Consider the following 23,436-nt stretch of genomic DNA (forward strand, 5'->3'; position numbering starts at 1 on the left):
TATTTCATGTTGTCCTGTTTGTCCTTAGGAACGGGTACAACAACAACAACAACAATTAGTCACAGAAGATCATTGTGTTGATTTCAACGGCTTATACCAATTTGGTAGGAACCGGTAAAGGCTCCATAACCTTCCAACAGAACTACAATTTTCACCACTGAGGATAGATCACAAGGAGAAAAGGTGTTCCCTCAGCTGTAACTAATTCTTTCCTTAATAATAAAAGAAAAGCCTACCAGCAGTTCTTCTGAAAATGGAAAAGATGGAAAAGGAAAAAGGAAAGAAAAAAAAAAAAAAGAAAAAAAAAGAAGGATGGAGGAGAAGAAAAAAAGTAGTTCCTACTACTAATACAGAAGAGAAAAATTTAATTGAGGATTTTGGACTTTGTTAAATTAAAAAAGTAGCTTTCAAGATTGCAGAAAAAGTTTAAAGCATGGTAAGAACTCAAAAAAAAACAGATGGAAAACTAAGAAGAAACTGAAATTAGTTGTGGGTTGTTGTTTTTTTGTTTTGTTTTTTAAGAGAAAATATAAATGATTTTAAACTGATCCCATGATACTTTTAACAGATGGAATTGATAATGCTGAACTCAGCCATCGTTGTTCTATATTTAGTTTCGTATCTATCAAAGTCCACACGACTTTTCCATGAGACAGACAGATATATAGGGTGATACACAGATAGATACATAAAAAGAAAAAAGGAAAAATATCATTAGGAAAGGGTACATTTTCTTGTCTGCTCTTTCAGTATGATTTTTTATTTCAATTTCTACCTTATTATTTCCTATAAGTAGAAACAGATTTTTCTCTCTTTCAAAAAATTCTTAAACAGAAAACCTCTTTTGACAGTTTCAGCAGCAGATTAATCACTTTTGCAACCCACAAAAAAAAAAAGTTTTCTGGAAAGCATAACTGTCTGTAAATGTAAATGACAGAATTACTCTCTCTTATGCTAAGACGCCTACACATTCTCTCACTTCCATGACTCAGCACCAGATAAAAGTATGTGAGATAATACGCAGTGAATTTTCCTTTAGAACAACAATTAAAATGGTTAAAAAAACAAGTCTTGTTATCCCCCCCCTCCTCCCCGCCAAATAAACAGAAACCCCCACGGTGTTAAACCAAATTCTGCCAACAGATTCCCCTCCCACGGGAGTCACTGGAATCAAGTACAAATATCCCAACTTCAGACTTCAGAGAGGAAAGGGACCAGGCTCGAACAGCATCAAAATCAAAACACATGCAAACACAAGAGGCTTTTCTTTTTCTCCAAATGAGCAATAATGGGTCTGTTTCAACAAAGAGGAATTTTATTACTGTTCATCCCCTGCCTCGCTCTAATTTGGTAGACAAATGAGTTGAAATTTTGCTCACCTATAATGAAAATTTCCAGGCACTCTAAGGCAATGCACTCATGCCAAAAATCACAGAAACCTGTGGGGAAGGGAGGGGAATTTCAGTGGGACTTTCCCTCCTGCCCTGTGGTCGTCGTCTGAGTTGTGCGAGGAGCTCGTCAGGAGCCCAGTTATTTCTCCTGCAGCACACCAAGGCAGTGGCAGACCCTTCAGACCAACGTGTAACTCTTATTTTGGACCAATCTTCATAAAGAAGACGACTTCAGCTAGGCTCTGATGGTGTCTCTGAAACAAGCAGCCACGATCTGGACACAGTAACACCGGCAGCCAGTCTGCAAATGCTGCTGGAACAGGGACAGCCACCTCCTCCCCACACGCTCCCTCAGCCCCAGCACGCAGGGTGCTGATCAAGAGGGTTGATTGTTTATTAAGCAGATATACTTAATAAAAGGGGGACTTCCCAAACCCCCATACAGCCCGGAGTCCCCCTTGCCCAGCGATGCACATTTCTGCTATGAGCTTCGACCACCTTGTGATGAGCAGGGCAGCAAGAGCCCACGCCCCTTGGAGGCAGCTCCCTCCGCCAGGACCTGAAAGTCATACGATTAGTTAAATTATTAAATAAAGCACCAAAAAGAGCGTTCATGCCTGTCACCTTCAGAGGAAGCCCCATCCGGGAGAGCCACACCAAGGAGTGCTGCCATCAGGCCATTGTGCTGCTGATGGCTCTTAAATATTTTATTCTGGAAACTGGAAATTAATGGCATTAGCCATTAAAGTTTTAATTTACAGGAAAGCCCCAGGGTAAGGCTCCTGCAAGGCAGCAACCCCGTTAGGCCCCAAATCTCTGTGCTGTGAGGATGAATGTCCTGTACACGGTACACACACACGCAGCCAGCTCATGCAATAGCACTGTGGGCCACCGGTGCGGGGCATCTCGTCGGAGGGATGCTTGGGGCTGAGCCAGAGGCAGAACCTAACCCTTCGGCAGACGTTCATTAATAAAGCCCCTCTTCTATACATCGGGGTTCCTGGAAATCTGGGGCAGGGTCCCCCAGACGCTGAATGCTTCCCATAGACCAGGGCTGGGAGAGGCATGGGGAGTGGCGTCCTGAGCATCTCAACGCCACCCCAACCCAATCCACCTTTTCCCCCAGCAGCTGTGTCTCCAAGGATAAGCCCTGTAAGTTCTAGATGGGGATTTGCAGGCCCCAAAAACCCAGCACTGGCCCGCTGGCATCTGTGTCTCGAAACTGTGCGTTTTATTTCATGAATGACAGATTTCCAAGCCCAAATCCGACTCAAAGCAGGTGTAGCTCCAGTGGTTTCTGCGCAGCCACATCTGCTTACACTCCAGGGCAAATGCCAAACTATTTATTGCTACTTAAAGTTTATTGCATTTTTAGTCCTCCATCCCCAAACGGCTTTTGTTCAAAAATTCCTTTTAAATCCTTCTATGCTGACGGGGTAAATCAAACCTGACAATTAAAATGGTAAATTGGTCAGAACCTCACAACTTCCACCTGAGGATCTCCAACCACTTTTGGAACTTAAAGGCACTTAATCACTCCCATGCCTCTTGCAAAGAGGAAAAAGAAAAAATGAAAAAAAAAAAAAAGCATACTTTAAATTCTCTTTTTTTAGTTAAAAAACTGAAGTACTGGGAGCCCCAAATGCCCTGCTAGGAAGCAGCCTGCCCCAAAGACTGCTTATCTAGTAAATCAGAGGCAGGGCTGGGAAGGGAAACCAGGAGTTTCAGCAGCTCTCAGTCCTCTTGTTCTCACCACTTCATCAAACAACAGGCGCAGCTATGTGATCATACAGTTGTCAGTGTTTTCCCTCAAGGGGCTGGTCAGAAGATGCTGAAAGCATTTGATCCACATGGTATTAAATGCTAGCACTGAACATTATTGTTCAACGATGAAAATTCAGACATAAATAACTGGCTTGTTTCAAATGAGTAAAAGGATGTCTGTGTTTGCAGGAAACTCACAAGAGGGAGTAAAGAACCAGGGTGTTCCTTTCCTTTTATTATTACCCTTTTTTTTTTATTTCTTTCTCAGCGATGTCTGGAAATAAACCATCAGACAGGGGAGCTGCTCCCGGTGCTGCTGTGGCAGATGGCAAGCACGGCTCGAGACGGGGGCTCTGCCTCGGCGGGGCTGTGTGGGGAATTCTGCAGCGGGAGGCAACAAGGCGCAATGTGCAGGCTGCCGTCTGCATTCATATAAATCACTGTCTGTTGCTAGCAGCACAAGTTGTTCTGAAAACAAGAGTCAATCATCTGTAGCCTTATTTCTGTACATTTCCTGCAGGGGTCTCATGAAATAAATGAGAATAAATGTAAGGGCGAGAGTTCCTATTAGGAGCAGCCTCGTCAGCATCACCCAGCCAAGCATTTACGTCATCAGCATGCTAATTTAATCAGACCTGAGCAGTGATGCTATAAATGGATTACCATCCCAGCTAGTGTGGTTACCGAGGTAACTCAGCCCTTTGTGCCACGGATACAATCGGCTTAATGATAATAAAAACCTCAGCACAAATGAAACAGAAGGAAAAGCCTGACAGGGCTGACGCATGCACGACCCTTTCTCTCCTCTTCCCCCCCACCCTTCCTCAACCTCAGCCGCTTACTGCAATAAAATTAAGTGCCGCTGTGATCTGTATGCACAGCATTCCCATAGGGAACACGCAAGTAAATAGAACCCGCGGAAATAATTAATACAGGCCAACAACTAATGCCGTCAGCACTACTTAGTCATTCCACAAGCCCTGAATGGGAGAGGGACACGCAGAGACAGAAATGCCGCACGGCAGACTCCAAAGAGCCTGCAAAGGACTTCAGAGAAATAGTTGCTCGCCCCCATGCAGCATTAATTATCCCAATTAAGCGCTCAGGCCAAGAGCTGAGCGCAGAGGCGAGTTTCGTCACTGCCAGGAGGGGGATGTGCCCGCACCATGTCCTGCTCGGCCGAGGCTGGAGGTCACACGAGTGCGGGCGGGCAGAAGGCCGGGGACAAACCCAGCTGCAGTGCCCCCAACCGCAGCTGCGGAGGGGAGTTGTCCTTCGTGGGGAGGGCTGGACGGGGCTCCTGGGCTTTTCTGCACAGCCAGCACCTCCCGGCTTAGCCTGGGAAGGGATGTCCCCCGCGAAGCCTCAGTGGGCTGAAAGGCAACGGTGCCACTGTTCTAAAATGGCTGCGCGAGCTCTTCACCCAAATGAGCCCAAAGCTCCCCGTGGATGCTGAAAGCCACATGTTTTCTTATTCACCTGCCAAGGAGCACATTTCCCATAGCTTTCAAGATTTGATTCTCTTTTCTTCTTGCCCAGAATCTCAGCAACTCTGAGCTCCAACAGCAGCATCTAAGTGCCCAGCGCTCAGGCATTTCACCTGCCCTGACGGCAGCTGCCCTACTAATGCCTCATCTGAAAGCACCAAACACTGCAGACGCATGAAGAGCAGGACAGAAATGCACCCGACAACCTCAGCTCATCGGGCTCCTGCTGGGTATTGCTCCAGTCTAGGCAGGATCCTAAGGCATTAACACGAGACCGATAACTTTCGATGGATTCACCAGGATTGCAATGAATTTTTAGCTGCCTGTCAAATAAACACATATATCAATCTTGATGCTTTGTAAATCCCCAAATGCAGCCTATGGAAAGAAATCCAGAGTTTTCCCAAGGTTTATAACTGGGCATGTACAGAAATGGCTTTGGCCTTGCCTTCATTTTGCAGATTTCTTCTGGAAAAGCTCATCTCGCCAATTCCCGTTACGAGAAGGACCTGAGAACTGCTGCATTTCAGTGTCAGCAAGCAGTGGACAGGAGGCAGCATCCCAAGACCCACTCCCAGAACCGGCCTTAAGACCACCAATAATGGAAACTATTTTCCAGACACGAATAAAAACACATCCCCTTTTTTCCCAATCCTGTGCCCTATTAGCTCTGTGTCAAAGCTGGGTGTGTGCAGTTGGTGGGATCGTGTGAGGGAAGCCCATTCCACCCACAGGAGATGGTCTCACCAGGCCTATCCAGCCCTTTTTCAAAGAGCAGAGGTACCCAAGGGCTTGGGACCAAAACAAGGGTTAGTGGGACCAGCTCTTCCAGAAGAGGAAACCCTTTCTGAAGCGACAGAACGCCAGCAAAGCCAAAGCAGCCTCCGTGCACTGTTGCATGTCCCTGCAATGAGCAATAATAGCAGATTTGTCTATAGAATAGAAACATTCAGGCTCATCTCTTGGGAAATCTCGCTAAATACTTTCTCACTCCTCCACTAAGCAGAAGAGCACCAGTCCTCCTGGGAAATTTATTACATGCTTCTAGAGAAATAGTTAAACGGTTCCTTTAGGAGCCCTTTTAGATCAGATTACAGGAGCACACTTTTCCCTGGAAGGGAGAGAATCCTATGCAAATGACACCAAATTAGTATGAAAAGTTAAACTCCAGGCTGGAAAAATGAGTCTGGCTGAAGGACCACCTCTCACCAGGCGCCAGGCCGGGAGCTGGGAACAACCCCAGGAGAGGCGGCCGGGGGGCACAAACCCTCGAAGCAAAAAGCAGACGGCAGGGCTGTAAACCCACAGCCCTAAAAACGGTGTGCCACTGTTGACGTGAAAAGGAAACCGTCACCTTTGCTTAAACTTAAAAGTCACCGTGACAGCTCGAGGGATTGTAACCTTTCAGTGACACAACGGCAGGCTTGACGCTTCGCAGCGCTCCCTGCGTGCGCCTGGGGGGGCAGAGGGGGGTCCAGAAGCGCGGCATCCCGGGGTGCCTTTATCGCTTCAGACAGGTTGATGTGTCTGTGAGTTTAATCAATAACAGAGATGAAATCAGGAACAGTATACGGTCGTGTCAGCATATACCATGCGTTCCTAGGGCTGACGGCAAAGCCTCGGGAAAGCGTGGAGGTTGTTTCAATGTGGAGCAGGGCTCTGAGCTGGGGGTACAAATACTAGACATTTGAAACTCTCCTCACACGGTGTTTTAGATCACCGAGCTGCACGTAGCTAAGTTGGATGCTGGTTGTTGCACTCCTTATACCTGGGGCAATAGTACTTCATTTTACGAAGGGGTGAAGGACAAAAAAAGGGAGGTCACGACTTTGCCTCTGGCTGACTATGTCAGCATAAAGCCAGGGGCTCAAACCGAACAACCCCAATGCACAGACATGCTCTAAGCACAAAACTGCAGGGTGTAAAGCAGCTGGTCACTTCGGAAAGGAACGTACCAAAGGGATGTAACGTTAGAAACACTCCTCCAAGACGGTCTCTTGACCAGTTATTCTGCATATACCGTGCTGGTCAGACTGGGCTGGGGCTCCCTCCTCCCATGGCACAGAAAGGATCTGAGCAAAGACTGACGGATGGGCTTGGAGGCTGAGGATGCGGGCAAGCACAGGAGCACACACGTGGAGTACTGATCTCTATGGAGGCACCGAGCCACGTCGGACTGAGAGAGGGATGGGCAGCAGCTCCACATTTACATGCATGGGTACACCCAGGAGAGCACTTAGGAGCACACTTAAATTTCAAGCATGTGATTAATTTCTAGCAGAGACGCCGGAACTTCTGTGTCTGGGAGTTTTTTTAGGTTATGGTTTTTAGGAAGTCTGAAAATTACAGCACAAAACAACAGACATTTCTAAGAAAAAGGGAGGAACTGGCAATGATGTTGAGTGTTTCCATTAATTTCAATGGGAACTACAGGTGTTCAACACTTCAGAGAAAGCACTTAAATATCTTTGCCACCACAATCAAGCAAAAATCCAAGCAGCAGCCTCCTTTTTCCCCTTACACCTCGCTCCTCCTGCCAGCCAGGTGGGCCCTGGGGTGGTTACAGCGATGCAGTGCAGTGCACAACAGCCCCATCCAGCTGCAGGTGTCCCAGCCACATTAAAAAGAGAATGAGGTGTTCATTAAAATTTACGGTATGTTTCTAACCTCTTTATAGTTAGGGGCTTGTTCTCTTGGCCATAAGGTTATATTAGGTATGCTAGGCCTAACAATGGTGGTGGTTTTGTTTGTTTGTTTGTTTTTTCCCTGCTCCTTGTCTTGCTTATACAATTTCGTGCTGTGGAACGATGCCAGGGTAACAGCCCAGGCACCGGTATCTTAATTTCACAGATGCAGAACAGCCAGTGCTGGCATTTCTTTTCTCCTTTTAGGACACCACAGCACGTCTGGGAGGGGTTGCTCTGAGCCTCTCTGGAGATGACTTCTCAACACAGCAGGAGCTCTGGCCATTTCCAAGTGGGTCCTACCCCTGGGCACCAGTTAAACCAATGACCAAGAAGGAGATAAAGGAGAATCCGTCTGTGAAAGAGAGTCACTGGGTCAAATACTTATTTCACTGCTTACAACTGGGAAGCTGAAGTCCTACTACGCCCTTTCCTGCTGCCCAAAGGCCTTGTCATGCACAGGCAACACCAGAAGAGTGATTTTGTTATTTTCATTATTCCACGACTCTTTCAGTGACCCACAAAGGTAAGCTGCACAACACACGCTTGCCAACTGTCTTTGCTCCACATATACTCCAATGCCTTCAAAAAACCCCAGGTCTCCTCTCTATAACAAAGCTCATTTCACTCTCTCAGGTTGGCTCAAAATAAATAAGAAGCTGAAATATTTTTGCTGCTATTTAGTTTCCTAAAGGGATATTATATACTTAAGAACCATTAAGACAGTGACCATTTTGATCAGAGAAACCAGCAGCTACAGAGCTTGCTGTCTTTGGAACATCTGCTCTGCTTTTCGAGTCCCTCGGATTGCAAAGGAAGCCAGAAAATGAAACCTTCAGGAATGGCTCATTTCCAAGCCTTTACGGGTGGATCAGTGGCAGGGCAAGGAATTATTCTTCGAGAGAAAGCAAGGCATCCTCGGCAGCATCCTCATCCACCAGGGCTGTCGGTGGCTGCAAGGCAGCCCCCTGGGGATGTGTGGGTCTCAGATGTGCGTGGGGAGGCCAGGTGCTGCCCCTGCCTGAGTGCACCCCAGCCCCAGCCCCTTTGGGTAAGGGGAACAGGTCAAAGGCCACCAAACCCACTGGTGATTTTGTACAGCCTTAAATTTCGTCAGCAAATCTTGCCACAAGCTTCCCTGCAAAACTGTGAAGAGAGGCTGAAAGGGTCCCGAGGACAGCATGCAGTCCAGTTCTCTCTCTTCAGCTAGGGCTGAGCCTATCTGACTTGCTCCTAAGAGATGTTTGCACAACCTGACCTAAATCCCCTCCAGTGATCGGGGACCCACCATTTCTCTCTGCTGTCATTTTCTGGGGTTACCTATTCCTCCTACCGCAGTTAATCCCAAATGGCTAATCTAAACCTCTTTACTGGATTTGAAGTCCCAGACTTTGTACGTTCGCAAGCAGACATGCAGAACCTTTTATTCTCCTTTTCTTTGCAGTTGGAAGCAGAACAGACCCTGAACAATTAAGAGGCGAGTACACCCACAGGGAAAAGGTTATTTACATAAACAGGATCACAATGTGCGTGTGTTTATGTATTTATTACTTATAAGAAAATACCGCAATCTTTTCTCTTTTCTAATTAAAACACCCAGTTTGCCCTGCTGCACAATTGCTAAGCAGATTTAAAATGGGGACTTCAGTAGCTATTTTATGGCTAATCAAATGAGTAAATATAATGATCTGCTCCAATTCCCATTCTGATTACACAGTGTAGCTATTTCATTCCCTAAATAAGATCCTTGCACCCAAAAAGAATAGTTTAACAAGCTTAAGAGCAGAATGTTAGGCTCAATTTCTCTGAAGGGTAATAGAGTGGGAGTGTCTGTATAATTAGCTTTGTTGGGCTTCCTCCCTCACTATACAATACTTTCTATACAGAGCTTTCACCATCTCTACAGGTCCCCATGTTAAAGCTGCAAAATAATGCGGAACACATTAGATTCACACTAGCTTGTGCAGAGGAGTATTGGAAGACAGAAAAAGAGCTTGAGAAGCGCTAGCTATTTCAGCCCAAAAGGGCTCCACTTTTAATTTAGCTTTTGCAATAAAAGCACACGTGTTCATGCACATATCTTATTCATCTCTAATGTATTGAACTCTTAGATGTTTCTGAAAGTTAAGATCCTCCAGACTACTAACACACTGATCAAATCAAAGTATAAATCACAAAAGTACACCCAACATTTTCTTCGCTACACAGAACTTGAAATTAAATTAACATCTCACAATCTATAATGTGAAACATTAACTAACTCATTTGGAAGAGTCTGATGTTCAATTCCCTTATAGAAAATAAAAGTATTTGAAATACTGATTTTTCACTGCAAGAGGCAGTTTTTATAGAAGCTGGCAAAATCATGATATTTTGTACTTGCAGAAAGAATTTTCAGCTGAAGATCTGAAAATGCTTTCTGAAGTCAGACAGCCAGGTGGAATGTTATTATTACCATCTCTGTTTTACAGATGGGAAACTTAATGCTAGAACAGCTCAAAATCTCACTGAAAATACAGGGGGCATGTCAGAGATCTGGAAGGAAGGGGAAAACAACAGATCCCATTTGGTTCCAAAGTACTCTGCCTACTTCAGACCTCTCCCAGTGAGCCATATGGTCACCAGGTCTCTCTCCTATCACTTTCTATTTGGAAATATCACATTGTCTGCAGATACTATCTTCAGAAACCATCATGCAAAAACTTTGGCAATGAGGTTAAAATCTAGTCAAATAATTTAATTCTGCAATGACTGCAAACATATTTGAAAACCAAAACAACAGGACGCCAGGGAAGTTACTCTGAAAAGAAAGTAAAACAGTGGACTCACAGGCTTTACCTGTAACAAACAAAATGCACAGTTAATCCAGTGCTTCACAGTAAGTTAACAGCAGATACCAAAGGACATAATACAGGTCCAGCAGCCACTTCCATTGTTACGGCCTTCAAATTCTTCAGTTTGCACTTGGACAGCAATTCCTGATCAGAAACATATGGATACTGCACTTAATTTTTCAAATTACTCTGAAACAACTAAGTATACCAGGACTCTTGAGCCTTGAGAAGAGACACGTAAAACTACGAGGGGTACAAACAGGAGGAACGATTGTCCTCTCTCTTCCAGTGCTTGAAAGAAGCAATATGGAACAACCCTAATGGGAGGCAAATGGAGAATATACACAAGGGATTGAGTCTCCTTTGCCATGGGATGTATTAAATTCCAGAAATTTACTTGAGTTCATAAAGCAATTAGATGACGTGACAGAGGAAAAAAGCCCAACTGAGTATTACTGGAGAACATTTCCAGTACAGTAAAGTTATTCTCTTCGAAGAGCAAGTTGTTGGATAAAGGGAAATATCCTGGGGCAATATTGCTATAAATTTGCCCCATTTGTCTTCTTCCTTTAGTATTTACTAGGAAGGACACTGAGCTGGAGTGACCGTTCACCTGAGACAGAATGGAGAATCTTAGGTTCTTAATTTCAGGCCTACATACACTGACACTTGACAGAAAGACACTGGGAAGACGAGGCTTAAATTCCAACTTTGGTCCAGGCAGGGTGTTTTTGTAGAGTCCAGAACCCAGACTTGTATTTCTGTCTCTGGAAAGAGAAAAAAACAAACCAACCAACCAAACAACCAAAAAAAAAACCAGCAATAAACCAACATTAAAATGACAGGGGTTGAGACAAAAGGTACTCAATTGACTATACTCAAGGTAGGACTTCCCTCCAAGCTCAGTTGCAGACTATAAGGTCCTACAACATTACAAAACCATTATCTGAGTCCAGGAAGCAGAATACTTATGCTTTTATCAATTGAGCTAAGCCGGAGCTGAAGCTGGTTCCTCACAACAGCCATCACTTCAGATGCTGAATGCTGAAGAAAACTTGGCAGGAAAATTAGGTATTAAAAATTCCCCATGAGAGAGTCTTCCAACAGAGTGAAAACTAGTCTCTTCTGCACATGAGAAGTCCAGTCAATGGAGGACCAGCCAACAACACGTGATGGAACCAGACTTGGTATATCCACACAAGACAATGCAACTTCAAAAGAGATGGCAGTCCAGAGCATAAAGCTCCCTTATACCGTAATGCACTTCTCTGCAGGAATACTTCCCTGCTGTTGGGCACAACATCCCACCTGGGAAGCCAGTTCAAGCATCTTCACAGAGCAAGAAGATCGTCTTCACGTTCCCTTGAGACATGAGCATACAGCTCCTCAGAGGTGTATTAGCAGAGTGAGGGACCTTGTTTGGATGTACACGGAATTTCAGGCAGAGAACAGCTTGAAAATGGAGAACAGCACCCTGGTAAGTATTTTAAAGACAAATAGATACCTGCTTTACTGCCAGCAGTGCCAGCTTAGCCACATAGAAAAGTGAACTAGCTGCACAAATTTTCAAGGTTGTGCTTGACATAAGCCTTTGAGAGAAAGAAAACTTATCCCGATCCACCCATGCAGTCACAGAAGATCAGGAAGGTCCAGATGCAAATACGACAGATCACAAGCTGTACAACATTACCTACGCATCTTCACTGCACCAGCTACTGAACGCTCACCCAAACACCCGACAGTGAGCAGACAGGCAAAGATACGGGTTTATCCCTCTTTAACAGAAGCAGGAATGCAGCCCTGAGACAAAAGATGGCTCAGCCAAGGTTAGACAAAAGCAGGTGACAGATGTGGGAGTCTCAGCGACACACCTACAACAAAGGTCTGAGAAGAACTCGCATTCTCCTTAGGGTCAGGGTGGGACTACATTAAAAGGAAGTCAAGGTTAATGACAGATGCTTCAGGCTATTTCTTGCCTCCTCTCTTTCAGTATAGCCTTACTATCTTCAGTAAGCTTGGAGGAAACAATTAGAAAAGCTGATGCCAAACAGTCCAAACTGTCCCTTTCTCAGGGACAAAACCCCAAATTCCCACCTGGCAAAGCTGCCTATCTAAGAGTCCTGCAGAGTACAGCAAGAAAAGCCCTTTCGGTGCTCAAGCTGCTGTTTTACAACACGAGACATTTTTAGTCTACAATTTTATCTCTTCCATCCTTCCCCATTGCTTAAAATTAAAATAAACATGGACCAGGGCCTAGGATTTTATTTTATCTGTCACATATTGCTATCATTAAACACACTCAAAACGAGTGGGTTTAGTTCAAATAAAACTGTCTCTTCCCTCTCCCTTTCTCAGCTCAACAAACATAAAATAGGAAACTGCACTCCAATACATTCAGAAGCAATACACGTTACATCACGAGTAGATGATCCATCTGGCAGGCTGACATGGTAATAAGTTTGCTTAATTGTCAGGTCAGGCGTATTACAGATCCAGCCTGTCAGTTCTTTTATTACAGCTTTGTACTGGGGAATTTAAGCCGCCTTCTACTCTGTATGTATACATGAGGTATGGTAAGTGAATGCATCCACATGGCACAGGCACACATGCACGGACACATATAGGAAGTGTCACTCCGAACAAGGAGATTAAATTAAGCAAAGAAATACTCGAGTCAAATAGCTCTTAGCAGCTGCATGCGTTTCAGTCTGGAATAATCACCCAAAGAAAGCAGCGAGATATTTACATTTAATTTATTTGAAACTGGACTGGGGAAAGCACTGATTATAGGGGATAATCCGGCACTGGCTCATAAGCGAAAGAGCCAGGGATCCTCAGATGTTCCTTCCATTTATACTTTGTAAGTGATCGGTCCATTACTTCGGTTTTGGCCCTGTGCAGTTCCCACCATGCAGACAGTCTCCTGAGACTGTCCGTATGTCCTCTGGAGATATCACTGAGTACACTACTCAGCAAATGATTGAACTCACCAAATGCCTGTTTTGCCTTTAAAAAAAAGGAAGAAAAGAAACAAAGCAACCCTTTTTCATCCTTTGCTTTTGTATCTTACTTCATCTCCTTTTCTTCATTAATATGAGCTCAATTCTGAAATTACTTTATTTACAGGAAGACTTTAAAGTGTTCTGAAATACAATTTGTAGGAAAGATGCCAAATATGAATTGTATTCTCTAGACCTGCATGCATTTGTGATTTTACATGAGCACGCACACATATGTTCAATATAGAAACAGCAGGTGTTCCCTAAAGTTTTATTGCTGTTACTTAGAAATGACCACATTATTCAACAGTGTCAAAGCCAAGTCTTGTCAAACGCAAGTCTTGCCAAAAAGCTAAAAATGGCTGTTGTGTTATACAGCCCTGCTTTGGGGTACTGATTCTTCCAGATACCTCCAAGACCTGACAGTGATCTACACTTAGCCTGAAGAAGCACTAAACGATTGTATCCTCCATGCGATAGCTCTGCAGCTTTTCATACTAAGCAGAGTGCTGTCTCGAGCACAGTAGCAGCTCTCTGTCACCAGGGCCTCATAAAACACTGTGACCTTCACGGCCACCTTGTTCCACAGCCAGGTCCCCCTTTCTTGCACTTTGGACGTTAGCCTCCGATGTGGACTCGAGTCAAAATGTTTCCAGAAAAAAGATTAAAGAGAGTTCAACATAACATTTGTACTATATCCTCTGCTCAAAGAAACCCAGCTTAAAAACAGTGGCTTATCCACCACTTCTTAAGACCGCAGTGTTAATTATACAGCTATGTCATGGAATACGCAGTTGGTCTTTCTGCAAACCAGCCCAGTAATCAACCCCAACACCTTCTCTTCCCCTCTTGATAATTGCGATTTGGAAGTGCATGCGTATCCTGCCTTTCTGACAGGTGGACATAGAGCTGTTCCTCCCATCTTTCCTGAATCCTTCTTGCATCACAACCTAATGGCTTTGGAAACGGGAATCAAAATTGCTTGAGCCCCTAGGAAGACTGGAGTGCTTGCTGGTCTGCAAGATGGCAGTTCTTCAGGGCTCCCTCCTTGGGACAGCAGCAGCCTCTCATCGACTTCTTATAAATCATTCCAAAGGGGACAAGATACCCGGTCTGACATCAACCCAAAGATAAACACCGGTGCTATTTATGACAAGATAGCAGGGTCACTGACCTGGGCTATGCTAACAACCAGATAAGATGACTGCAACAATCCGACCTGTCTTTACATGTATAATGCCATAAAAACTGCACAAACTGCCCTTGTTCTTGCTGTACTTATCCAAAAGAAACTACTACTTTCTGTGCAAAGAATTCATGCTAAGACAAACTATTTTGCTCGGGCAGTCTCAGATTGCAAACACTGGCAAAAATATTTCTAACACCTGCATCAAAATCTCATTTTTTTCTGGCCAGGTCTGCTTCTGTGTTTTTTTTTTGTCTGTTTGTTTCTTGGTGTTTTGTTGTTTTGTTTTTAAATCTGCAGGAGAAGACAGTAATACTCATTGGAGCAACACGTTATTGATTTCCCATAGAAATGGCAGCTAGAGTACTCACTGTCAGCTGTGAAGCAGCATGTTAGGCTTATCTTGCTGTAATATTTTTTTCCATTTCATCCTTTTAAATACTCATAGATGTCTCCTATTCACTATTGAAGCACCATATGGTGATAATATATGCTAACACAGGCACAGTGACACAGTCCACAAGCCTGTTATTGAGCAAAAGTTGACAACATAAGGCTAAGAAAATGGTAAGTGCTTCCAAGCCACAATATGTACGTCATCTAATTGCATTTTACTGTGATGCAAAGAAGTCTGACTCAAGGAAGGAACCTCCTTACAATGAAACTCTAACAGCCTGGAGTAATTTACAGTTATTTGAAGAGCTATCTGAAGAATCTATCAATTCATAGCTTTCAGATATGGGCTGGGTTTCAGTTGTGTTTTTTGTGTATTTTTTTTTCTTAGCCTAGGCAGCTTTAATGTACAGAGACAGTGCATCTCAGCACCACAGTCATCTCTCAAAGGGTTCCAGACAGGAAGGCAAAAGGCGATCAATAAGAGAAAATATAGACACAGCCCCTTAAACTATCCGCAGATACATCTGTCTCTTCCTCTAATGGTTAACGGTTTTGAACTAGGAACATCTTGCAACAATCCTGAGATATGTTCAGGCCATAAACGTATCATGTTTATTTATGCACTGGTAGCAGGGTCTAATGTAGAAAATGCATTGCCAGCTCTTACTTTTTTTGTAGGGCACTGGTTGCTTCCAGGCAGCCCTCTTTTTCCCCTACCTGAAAGGAGGCTGGGAGCAGCTCTGCTCTGCCTTTGGGCTGGCCAGCAGGGGCTCCAGGGAGAGGTCCTCTCTTGCCAGTAGGACAGACCGTTGTATGGACAGGACAGACCAGCAAATGACAGAACTATCCCAGAACGTCACAGATCTATGTCCAAGGCCCTCCTTTTCAATGAGCTGCATTTCTGTGCATCAGCTCTGCTTCAGCTTTTCCTTTGTAGAACAGAAGAAGAATCAAATCTCTCCTTCCTTAAGGCATTACAAAGATAAATGTGCGAAATCTGCAACAGCTTACGCAAACTGGCACCAGGAAGCAACCAAGATAAACTTGTAAAGGCCATACTATAAATGCTAGGGCTCCCTAGAATATTTAAGCCTTCACCTTTCAAATGTATTTAGAAACTGCAACCACAGAAATTAGTTGCCCTCCTCTTTTCAAGAGCACAACTCAACAGGAACTCACATCAGCGGCATCAGTGCCAGCCCTTCGGTGGTCTCTGGATAGAGTTAAGCTGAAAGGCAACTATCAAGGCAACGCTCTCCTTGCTGCGGGCGTAACACACAAAGCACAAAATCATCACTCCCATTGTGGTGGGAATGGCCTGGGGCAGACATCCAGCGCAGGCACAGTGGGAGCAAAGTCCCAAGTGATGCATTGCCATGCAGGTGTTTCTCTAAGTTGCTGTGCTGTTCCCTTGGCTCTGAACTATTTCCTTTCCCTGACTGGGAGGGAAACGCAGCTGGTTCCTAGGGTGTGCAGAGGAGAAATAGCCAACACAAAAGGAACAGCAACCATCAAGAGCAGAGCAAAGGAAGCCTCATTTCCTATGGACTTGTGTCTTGCATCTTGAGCAGACTGACCCTTCCTGTTCTCCTTCCTTACCTCTCCTGACCGCCCCTCCTGCTTCCCTTCTCCTAGAATTAGCCTTGGCACTTATCTGTGTGTATCAGCCAAACAATCCGCCTTTCAGGTCAGGGATCCTGGTTACAGTACAGATTGGAAGAGCAAAAGTTCAGGTTGACACGCAGTGGGCTTGGAGCTTGGAGCTCCCTGCGTGTGCCTGGGGCCAGCCCATGGGCCATGGGGAGGTGAGGAGGACCAGCTCCACACCGCAGCTCCCCGAGGGACACAGGTCTGCTCCCTCCTCCCCAGCCACTGATTTTTACATGCACGTACCCCTCCCTCAGACCCTTGAAAGCAGATGCTGGACTCAATTTGTACATCTGGAGGAGCCAATTGACAGACATTGATGGTGGGAAGAAATAATCCATGTGCTTTCATTTCCAAATGTGCCAGCTATTACTTTGCAGAGGGCAAAGAAATCACTGATTTGTGCCACAGGACTAAGTGCAACTTCTTAAAATTCCTTCAGAATTACACAGGTGGGGAAAACAACTTCCCACTTCTCAAGTGCTGGTGACATCAGTGATGCTATAGGTCCAGGGGGCTACAGATTTCTGGGCCTGGGGGTTTGAATCCTTCAGGATTTACTCACAAGACACGGCAGCAAGATCACAAAACTGTAGCTGTGTATCAAGCAACACCCTCCAACAGAAGAAAGCTAAGGGTTTTTATTGCCTCTGCCCGGTTCACAAACTCTGAGAGAGACACTGATGTATCACCCCACACCTGAGACCCCTCTCTGTGCCTCTTGAGAGGAGATGTCCCCATGTACTCTCTGTCCCTCAATCCACACGTGCTACAAGAGGAGGATAAATCAGTGACATGGTGGCGGGGAGCCCACGGTCTGCCCTCAGCTCCTCTGGTGACCCTGCACAAACCAAGTCCTCTCATCTCCCAGTGCCTCGGTCTCTCCCTCACCTGGGAAAGAGCAATGCTTCTGTACTTCACAGGGCTGTCGCAGTGGTAAATCTAATGCCGCCGAAGCACTCAGATGCATCGACCTGTGTAAGGATGCGAGCAGAGCCAGCGGCCCGGCGAAGCGCAGGTCTCTGCCCCAGCGGCGGCTGCACTTTGCTGGCCGGACACGTGGACAGCTTGTGAAGTGCGCTGGGTCCCTTTGAGATGAGTGCCAAACCACTGCGAGTGCCAAACACTGAGGATGGGGAAATGATGACAGGCTTCCTGAGCTGATGGTATACAGCAGCCTGGTCCCATTGTGGGGAAAAAGACAGAAAACAAAACACAACAATAGGTAGAAGGCCTTGAACAGCTCTAGAAAGCAAGAGCCCAGCTCTCAACCACTCACAACAAAACAATCACGAATGCAGAAGGAAAAAAGACCAAATTATGAGGTACTATTTGTTTTTTTATCACTGATCCCAAAGTAAATGTTTGCCTTTATCCACACACAAGTTTGAGATGCCTGCACAGATTTTAAAGTCCAATATATCCAACACCAGTCGTCATCTAGGTGCTGGAGCCAAGCACGTAGGCAGAAAACCCAAATGGATGCAGAAATTAAAAAAAAAAAAAAAGAGGGAAAAACAAACCTTCCCAAGATTTCTGTGAACTTGGTTATCCAGAAAAAAAGAAAAGCAGGAGTAGTGGTGTTTTATTTTCACTCTGATGATAGCACAACAGAAAGAAATAATACCCTGCAAAGGTCACTCTTATCCTGTTCATCTGTGATGAGCTGATAATCTTGGATCTTTTTAAATTTCCTTTAAAAACCTTCACGGACATGCTCTTATCAAAAGGATTATGCTTTAATACATACCAGCAGATGCAACCGATTCAAGCATCTGCTAATCAGAACAGTGTCAGCTCGCTGCACGCGCCGGCTGGAGCTGATGAGCGCAGGAAGGTTCCCCTGCTTGTACACGTAGGCCAAATCCAAACATCCATGAGCTCATCTGTTGGCTACGCCTCTCAACTCACACGTACGCGGCTGAACATCCCTGCCTTGTGCACGCTCCTCTGCCCGCAGGCGTGGCAGGGACAGCGTGACAGACGTGCCCCGCTAGCAGCCAGCACGCCTGCGGCAGCGCTCCTAGAAAGCTTTAACCTTGGGACCATCTCCACCGCCACCCACGCGAGGCGGGATTGTCACCGCCTTTGGGGACGGGAACTGCGGGAGGAAGAGAGTTTCCTGGATGTAAAGGCTTTGCTTCTCGCCTGCTGGGAGGAACCCACTGAAATGGCTCCAGATGGGACACTTCCTTTTCTACTTCTGTAATCTACACGGGTTTTACAAAGAGTACAAAGCCGGCGTGCTGCAGCCAGGAGTGCAGCTCTCTGAGGTGACCCCGTTGTTAAAACAGCCTGTGCAATTCCCAGTCCCTGTCACCACTGCAGAAGTGTCACAGCCTGCTGAACACAGCCCCCGTGGTCAGCCTGCACGAGCCCTGCAGGACCCATGCCACACCACTATGAGCTCACCAGCTCGGGCACCCCTCTACAAGACACTTTTGTCCCTCTGTGTCCACTCATGGGCCCTCCAAGTCAGTGGGGAAACGCTGGCAACTCACAGCCTTCATGGAAAACCTTGCACGGCACGTGGTCCTACTAAAAGGTACACGCAGTTCAACTGTCATCGACATTTTAGGATGGGCAGAGGATGCTTCAAATGGGCTTATTCCAAATGAGGCTTTCCATCCCACAGCCAAAGAGATCAGAAAGCCCACAACAAACAAAATGCACCTACCTCAAGTGAAAAAATACAGAGCAATGTGCCACTGGAAAGGCCTCACTGCGTATTACCACCCTGTGCAGATGGAACCAGAAGCCTCCTTGGTGCAGCTGCCCACAGATTAGATGTGCTCAGACTAGCAGAAAGCAGCCTGGCCCTTTTATTTACCCCAAAGATGACTTTTGAATACAACAGATTAGCCAAAAATTTCAGCCCAAATAACACTGAAAAGACGCAGCAACTTTCCGAACACCTAAAATAGCCAAATCCCACTGAGCCCTGTAAATCAGGAACCACGAACTCTTTGTCACGTAAATGCTACAGGAGGGGGCAATTAATTCAGAACCTGTGAAATTAATCTTAATCTACTTGAACCCCTGAATTTTCATTCTTAAAAGAAAGAAGAACATTCCTGACAACTGAAATAGTAGCAAATATTCCATGGACTGTGCTGGCAAAACCCTTAACAATCCGGGCTCAGTCAACTAACAGGAACAAGGAAATCTGACTCTGAGTCTGGACTAGGGAATTTGCATGGACTGTTTTTGAAGAGAGCTTTAGCAGTCTGTTATTTACAGTGCCCATATGCCAATCCCACAGCCCACACCAAGAGCAATCATAGGGCTTTTTTTCCCGATGCTGGGGAATGCTCTGCTCTTTGCTGCCTGGGAAGCTTCATTCATGGCTGGCGATCCAGCTCCGCGTAAACAAAGATAAAACACCCGAACCGTTAGCTGCACATTCTCGGCCCAGATATAAATGGGACACTAAAATTAGAAATGCACATGAAAGAGTGCTCCTAAGAGTCTTCCGTGCCGAGCGTTTTGCCTTGTTTTGTGGTTTCCAGTCCTATAGCTGTTCAATCCTCTTCCATCACTCTGCAAGAAAATATATCCATTGCCTTTTCACTGCTTTTGTAATCCCCAACTGGCTGTCAAAAGAAGTGATGGAATAACAACCAATGCTGTCAAACATTTAAATCCCTTTTAAATTCCAGTCATTAGAAGACATTATTTCCCAGTATGTTTGGAACTTAATGAAAATGTATCACTGATTTTTAATTTAATTTTATTTACTTTTTTATTATTCTGGAGCTCACACTGAGAATGAGCTTCTTTCCCTTCAAAATATTACTTGCCTTGGCTGACAGCTTTGGATAGTGGCAGATATCTAGCACTGGGGGCAACGATACACAGGCAGAGAGATACAGGCATGAATCTTTAAGATACCTCACCTAACTCTGCCTTCATTTTCCCATCTGTTGGATGAAAAGAAGGATTTAGTTCTCTTTTTCATTATTTGTACAATCGCATCACCTAAAGGCCTTCAACCCAGACCAAGGTTTCATTTTGCTAGATGCCATACACATGGGTAGGAGGCAGATCACGTTGAAGTAGTTGCCAAGCTACACAACCAGAAGAGATTCTGGGAGGAAGCAAAGCAGAAATGCTACGTTTGTGGTCATTTTTACAGTGGTGGTAGCTGGGAACGAAACAGGTCTCCTAAGTGCCAGCTCAGGCCCCTCTGGATCAAGCAGCCTCTGAGTGCTGTACACAAGTAGATTTGATCGTGACCATCAAAGCAATTTTTTTTCTATTTGAATACTCTATAAATTTTGGCCACCCAGTATTTGCTTTTTAAAAAAAGCCTAATTACCATTGGACCAGGTACATTTTATTACCTGGTACACCTCCCACAAAGTCCTATTTTGCCAAACAGACAATCTATACGAAATTCAGGATAAAACCCAAGAGTTTCAGAAGGTAGGTGTCTGATTCCAAACAAAGCAATCAGCATTCAATACATAATTCACAGCAGGGACAAAAAATCCTGAGCTTTCATATGCTGCTATTTCCAATATTTCATTTTCAGAGCCTCTGCTGGAAGCTTTCTCTCCAGAGTCACAAAGTTTTCTTGTTCTTTTAAAAAAATGCAAACATTTATTTTATGGGGTGAAATTTGGCTTTTTTTTTTTTTTTTCTCTTTTGCTTGAGGCCTCGCTGCTCTCATCTCCTATGCTAGGATTTCAAGAGAACAGTTTAAAAAATCCCTCTAAGTTGGGGAAAATACCCTTTAACAGAAGAGTAAGATGACCACAGCATCCACCAAATCCCCTATCTCCACCCAGTTTAGGAATTGCCCCTACTCCCATCCACGGAACTCAGGCACCTAAATGCCTTGTCTATACAACCCCCTTTTACTATTAAAAGGCACAGCGGGTTCTCTGCCTCTGAACTTTCCAATGGGTTACTGTAATTTAGAGGTGTGATATGTAAACAGAAAACACGTCGCAGCTACACAAGAGGATCTCTGTACTTTATACATCATACTAATATTTCTGAACTTTACCAAACAGGAGGAAAATATGAATACATTTTGTCATAACGCATCTGCAGTTCTTCAAACAATACCTATGGCTAGCTGATTTACTAACACACCATTGCAAACACAGCAATCTCGAGATCGGGCTAGTCTCCTCTGATTCACCCACGACACTGGAAGCAGCAGCTCTGGTGAAGATCACACAGAAACCTCTCAAGCTCAGGTGCTGTTTGATCCTTTCTAAAACCCTAATTCCAACTGATTTTGTGAAATATGGCCTCTCCTACCAGCTCCCGTGACAGAAAGCATCCTTAGACACTGCTGTGTTGCAGCTAAAGATGACCCAGAGTTATAATTTTCTGTTGGTTTAGGTGCATGTGATTTCAAAAGGAATAAAAGAACAGCATTTAAATCAATTTTGGCTGCTCCTGTGACTCAGTCAGTGAGACTCTCACAAGTCATGGGCTCAGCTTGGGGCTGAGGTGATGGTGACCAAAAGCTGCTTCTCACCCACGTGTGGCTGATGGCCAATATGAAGTAAATTACTGATGCTTAGAGAGCCTCTGCTGCGGAGGACGCTCTCAACAACGGCCTCAAGACCAAGGAGAAACGCCTGGGGATGATGGGAGCCTCCCTCGATCTGAAAAGTATTTTGGACTTCCCAAACCTACTGAGAAGGGTACAAATCCCTCTTGTCCAGAGGCACCTCCCATTGCACTGTTTCTCACTGCAATCCTGAAGTCGTACCGAGGATCAGAAGAGATCAGCTCCTCTGTGAACATACGCCAGCGAAGGTAGTGTTTGTTGAGTAAACCACCTGCCATTATCCTGACAGCACTCCTACTCCAGCATGAGAAGCCTATTTTACAGTTTAGTTTATGTTGCTTTAAAACTATTTTAAAGATAAAAGAAAATAAAGAAACCCAACAATAAAATTTCTCTTATTCCAGAATAGGAGTACCCCCAAGGGCAAGGTATACTTATAAAATTATTGTAATGCTTTAACCGCACAAGCACAACTAGAAACATCTTCCCTGAAAACAAGTCGTAACTCTATTTTCCTATCTGCAGCCATTATTCTGGTAAATTTGGGAAGGTCAGCTAAGGTGTAATCCAATAAATGCGCCGATGTTCTGAGTAAGTACCTCACAATTTGCAGCCTAATCTATTATCCTACTATAAGACCATCAAGTGACTCACCAGTTTTAATACTTAGTACAGATCAAACAAAGAAAAATATCAAAGCTTTACCTTCTAGTTCCACCCTTCAAGGACTTGTTTGAGTACTTTTTAATTACAGTAGATGACACATTCAACTCTGGCATTTTGTTTTTGTAACAGCTATAGGTAAAGTTGCTGCAGCTGTACTTTTCATGGGACGTGGTTACGTTAACCAATGAATACTGACAAGTCTGAGAAACTGAACACAGAAAGTTGGCTTTTGGTCCCAGAAATGAAATTCAGCTTTTCTGCCCCCTGTACACGCTGGGAGCAGCACCCCAACATTTTGAGAAGGGGGGACAAATCTGCAGAGCCCCCACCAGAACTGCGGGCACAAATCCCCATGAAGGAGCGTGTGCAGCTGGCAGCACGTGTCATCCTAGGGGCTGATGAGCTTAAAAAGTCAGATCGAGTCCAAAAGTCGGGCTTCCAAACTCCAGAAACTCGAATAAACCTGCAGAAATTTGCATTTGAACTCCGTGAGGTTTTTTTAATAGTATGGGTACAAAATAAAAGCAAAAAAAAAAAAAACACCAATCTGTTCGCACAATGCCAGATCCCCAAGAAAAAAGTATCAGGAGGCAGTCAGCAGTACTGTCAGAAAACTGCAAACGCTCAGAGAAGTGGTTACACGAGTTGCATGTCTCTGCTAAGACACTGTAGCTGACTGCAGGCACTGCCAAGGAAAATGGGTAAGTACAAATCTCTTTCAGTTAACTCTCTCACAGGGTTTTGACACTATAAAGCATCTCCCCATAGCCTTGTGCCTTCGTAGGTGGTTGGTCTGCACAATCACAAAATGAACACGGATTATTCGACATGGTGCCTGAGCACAATCACTGT

At 44.8% G+C, this 23,436-nt stretch overlaps 1 protein-coding gene and 1 long non-coding RNA gene across 11 annotated transcripts in view; one reads left to right on the top strand and one right to left on the bottom strand.

Annotated features, from left to right (window-relative positions):
- LOC310903934 overlaps positions 1-22,576 on the top strand; it is a 35,144-nt gene extending 12,568 nt beyond the window's left edge. Inside the window, exon 2 of the long non-coding RNA XR_014587928.1 lies at positions 29-22,576. This is a non-coding gene — a long non-coding RNA (uncharacterized lncRNA). The remainder of the gene's footprint in view (positions 1-28) is intronic.
- The window catches only part of LPP (LIM domain containing preferred translocation partner in lipoma), a 387,509-nt gene that overhangs the window by 144,903 nt on the left and 219,170 nt on the right, over positions 1-23,436 (bottom strand). The gene's annotated exons all lie outside the window — the stretch shown is intronic.

Source organism: Anser anser, assembly GCF_964211835.1.
Source record: "Anser anser genome assembly, chromosome: 9".
Classification (NCBI taxonomy): domain Eukaryota; kingdom Metazoa; phylum Chordata; class Aves; order Anseriformes; family Anatidae; genus Anser; species Anser anser.